Source organism: Amphiura filiformis, chromosome 3, assembly GCF_039555335.1.
Source record: "Amphiura filiformis chromosome 3, Afil_fr2py, whole genome shotgun sequence".
NCBI classification, from domain to species: Eukaryota; Metazoa; Echinodermata; class Ophiuroidea; order Amphilepidida; family Amphiuridae; genus Amphiura; species Amphiura filiformis.
This window is the reverse complement of record NC_092630.1, coordinates 50,237,273-50,242,417: the sequence shown is the minus strand read 5'-3', so window position 1 is coordinate 50,242,417 and position 5,145 is coordinate 50,237,273.

Sequence of the window (5,145 nt, the reverse complement as noted above, 5' to 3'; positions counted from 1 at the left end):
GCATTTACATGCATGCATCGATTTTGACCTAACTTGGTCACTATCATCACTGACCATGCCCCTACATGTCACATGAAATTCTTGGGGTCAAAGGTCACGTAGGGTTCACAGGGGTCAAAAATGTGATTTCAACTCAAAATGCTACTTCTCCGACAAATTTCTCAGGACAGTAACGCCACTTGCACACATGCATTGTTACTACCCAGCGTCTATAAATCATACACAGATTTGAGGTCAAAGGTCGTTAAGGGGTCACTTCCGGTAAAAAACGAAATTCCTTCAAAATGCTACTTCTCCCACAAATTACATAGGACGGTGACGCAACTTGCACATATGCATTGCTATTACCAAGTGTCTATAAATCATACACAGATTTGAGGTCAAAGGTCATTAAGGGGTCACTTCCGGTAAAAAAACAAATTCCTTCGAAAATTTTTATTAGTTAAGAAAAACATAGGAGAGGGTCGGTATGTGCACACATGAATTATGTTTACCTTATGTATATGTGGTATTTTTTGCTTGAGGTCAAAGGTCATTAAGGGGTCACTTCCGGTATAAAACGAAAAACCTTCAAAATTCCTCTTCTGCCACAAGTAACATAGCAAAGTGGTGCCACGTGCACCCATGCATTGACATTAGCCAATGTCTATGGGCGTTTTCATATATTTTGGGGTCAAAGGTCATATAGGGGTTATAACACGGCTGTGTTTTGCACACATGCACACATGCATTGGTATTGCCCAGTGTCTATGAATCATACACAGATTTGAGGTCAAAAGTCATTAAGGGGTCACTTCCGGTATAAAACCAAATTCAAAAAATTTATTAGCTAAGAAAAACATAGGAGAGTGACTGTATGTTCACACATGAATTGTGTCCATCCAATGTATATGTGGCATTTTTTTGTTTGAGGTCAAAGGTCATTAAGGGGTCACTTCCGGTATAAAACGAAATAGCTTCAAAATGCTACTTCTCCCACAAATTACATAGGACGGTGACGCAACTTGCACATATGCCTTGCTATTACCAAGTGTCTATAAATCATACACAGATTTGAGGTCAAAGGTCATTAAGGGGTCACTTCCGGTAAAAAACAAATTCCTTCGAAAATTTTTATTAGTTAAGAAAAACATAGGAGAGTGACAGTATGTACACACATGAATTATGCTTACCTAATGTATATGTGGTTTATTTTTATTTGGGGTCAAAGGTCATTAAGGGGTCACTTCCGGTATAAAACGAAATACCTTCAAAATGCTACTTCTCCCACAAATTACATAGGACGGTGACGCAACTTGCACACATGCATTGCTATTACCCAGTGGCTATGAATCATACACAGATTTGAGGTCAAAGGTCATTAAGGGGTCACTTCCGGTATAAAACCAAATTCCTTCAAAAAATTTTATAAGCTAAGAAAAACATAGGAGAGTGACGGTATGTGCACACAAATTATGTTTATCTTATGTATATGTGGTATTTTTTGTTTGAGGTCAAAGGTCATTAAGGGGTCACTTCCGGTATAAAACGAAAAACCTTCAAAAATTTTTATTTAATAAGAAAAACATACGACAGTAACGGTATGTTCACACATGAATTGTCCCTTCTGTCACAAATAACAAGGCAGAGTGATACTATGTGCACACATGCATTGACATAAGGCAATGCCTGTGGGGTTTTCGTAGATTTTGTGGTCAAAGGTCATTAAGGACTCACAACACGGCTGTGTTCGTGGTCTTAGACCACAGTTAAGTCTAGTTACACAGCCGTTGACGTTAGTCACGGCTGTGTCTTTTTTCTTACAGGATCTTCTTTCTTTACACAGCCGTGACGTGTTTTTTTCTTATAGGATCTTCTTAAGTTAGGCGGGCAGCCTAACTTATTTCTTTCTTGCCGTTTCTTTCTTCCTCTTTCTTCTTTCTTCTGATATTGAAATGGAATGATCCTTATGACATTCTAAACATGTTTAAAATATTTTAAAATTCATTTGAGGTCACTAAGGGGCAATAATGAGGTCAAAGGTCAAGTTTTCAAAATGCTTCAATTGAGCTGAAATTTAAATGCAATTATCCGACATTCTAAACATGTTTAAAATATTTTAAAATTTATTTAAGGTCATTAAGGGTCAAAGGTCAAGTTTTTCAAAATGCTCCAATTGAGCTGAAATTTAAATGCAATGATCCTTATGACATTCTTAACATGTTAAAAATATATTAAAAATTCATTTAAGGTCATTAAGAGGCAACCAAGGGGTCAAAGGTCAAATTTTCAAAATGCTTCAATTGAGCTGAAATTTAAATGCAATGATCCTTATGACATTCTTTACATGTTTTAAATATTTCAAAATTCATTTCAGGTCATTAGGGGTTTATATACAGAGGTCAAAGGTCAAGTTTTCAAAATGTCAGCTTTCCCCGATCAAGGTATATTAAAACGGCAATTTATGAAACAGTCTTATTAAAATTAATACTGTCCAGCACCCAGCACAGTATTGCTTGATCAGATCGTCACAATCATCCGCCTAACTTACCTCGTGCCCTTGCAAAGGGCACAGTTGCTCTAGTTCTTCTTTCTTTACACAGCCGTGACGTTAGTCACGGCTGTGTCTTTTTTCTTACAGGTTCTTTCTTTCTTTCTTTACACAGCCGTGACATTAGTCACGGCTGTGTCTTTTTTCTTACAGGTTCTTCTTTCTTTCTTCTTCTTCTTCTGTCGACCATTACATTTGCTCTAGCACTGACATGCTTACATCGATTTTGACCTAACTTTATCACAATGATCATTGACCGTGCCCCTACATGTCACATGAAACTCGTGGGGTCAAATGTCACGTAGGGGTTATAGAGGTCAAAAACGTGATTTCAACTCAAAATGCTACTTCTCTCACAAATTTCGCAGGACAGTAACGCCACTTGCACACATGCATTGTTATCACCCAGTGTCTATAAATCATACACAGATTTGAGGTCAAAGGTCATTAAGGGGTCACTTCCGGTATAAAACCAAATTCCTTCAAAAATGTTTATTAGCTAAGAAAAACATAGGAGAGTGACGGTATGTGCACATATGAATTATGTTAGCCTAATGTATATGTGGTAATTTTTTGTTTGAGGTCAAAGGTCATTAAGGGGTCACTTCCGGTATAAAACGAAATATCTTCAAAATGCTACTTCTCCCACAAATTACATAGGACGGTGACGCAACTTGCACACATGCATTGATATTACCCAGTGTCTATGAATCATACACAGATTTGAGGTCAAAGGTCATTAGGGGGTCACTTCCGGTATAAAACCAAATTCCTTCAAAAATATTTATTAGCTAAGAAAAACATAGGAGGATGGCGGTATGTGCACACATGAATTATATTTACCTAATGTATATGAGGTATTTTTTTGTTTGGGGTCAAAGGTCATTAAGGGGTCACTTCTGGTATAAAACCAAATATCTTCAAACAATTTTATAAGCTAAGAAAAACATAGGAGAGTGATGGTATGTGCACACATGAATTATGTTTACCTAATGTATATGTGGTATTTTTTTATTTGGGGTCAAAGGTCATCAAGGGGTCACTTCCGGTCCAAGACGAAAAACATTCAAAATGTCCCTTCTGTCACAAATAATACGGCAGAGTGATACTATGTGCACACATACATTGACATAAGCCAATGCCTATGGGGTTTTCGAAGATTTTGGGGTCAAAGGTCATTAAGGGGTAACAACACGGCTGTGTTCGTGGTCTTAGACCACAGCTAAGTCTAGTTCTTCTTTCTTCTTCTTCTGTCGACCATTACATTTGCTCTAGCACTCACATGCTTACATCGATTTTGACCTAACTTGGTCACAATGATCATTGACCGTGCCTCTGCATGTCACATGAAACTTGTGGGGTCAAAGGTCACGCAGGGGTCACAGGGGTCAAAAACATTATTTCAACTCAAAATGCTACTTCTCCCACAAATTTTGCAGGACAGTAACGTCACTTGCACACATGCATTGTTATCACCCAGTGTCTATAAATCATACACAGATTTGAGGTCAAAGGTCATTAAGGGGTTACTTCCGGTATTAAACCAAATTCCTTCAAAAATGTTTATTAGCTAAGAAAAACATAGGAGAGTGACGGTATGTGCACATATGAATTATGTTAACCTAATGTATATGTGGTATATTTTTGTTTGAGGTCAAAGGTCATTAAGGGGTCACTTCCGGTATAAAACGAAATACCTTTAAAATGCTACTTCTCCCACAAATTACATAGGACGGTGACGCAACTTGCACACATGCATTGCTATCACCCAGTGTCTATGAATCATACACAGATTTGAGTTCAAGGGTCATTAAGGGGTCACTTCCGGTATAAAATCAAATTCCTTCAAACATTTTTATAAGCTAAGAAAAACATAGGAGAGTGACCGTATATGCACACATGAATTATGTTTACCTTATGTATATGTGGTATTTCTTTGTTTGAGATCAAAGGTCATTAAAGGGTCACTTCCGATATAAAACGAAAAACCTTTCAAATTTTTTTATTTGATAAGAAAAACATAGGACAGTAACGGTATGTTCACACATGAATTATGGTTACCCAATTCATATGTGGTATTTTTTATTTTGGGTCAAATGTCATTAAGGGGTCACTTCCGGTCAGAGACGAAAAACCTTCAAAATGCCCCTTCTGCCACAAGTAACATAGCAAAGTGGTGCCACGTGCACCCATGCATTGACATTAGCCAATGTCTATGGGCGTTTTCATATATTTTGGGGTCAAAGGTCATTAGGGGTCACAACACGGCTGTGTTCGTGGGTTAGACCACAGCTAAGTCTAGTTACACAGCCGTGACCCAGCCGTGACGTTAGTCACAACTGTGTCTGTTTTCTTACAGGATCTTCTTACACAGCCGTGACGTTAGTCACGGCTGTGTCTTTTTTCTTACAGGTTCTTCTTTCTTTCTTTCTTCTGTCGACCTTTACATTTGCTCTAGCACTGACATCCGTACACCGATTTTGACCTAACTTGGTCACAATCATCACTGACCATGCCCCTACATGTCACATGAAACTTGTGGGGTCAAAGGTCACGTAGGGGTCACAGAGGTCAAAAACGTGATTTCAACTCAAAATGCTACTTCTCCCACAAAT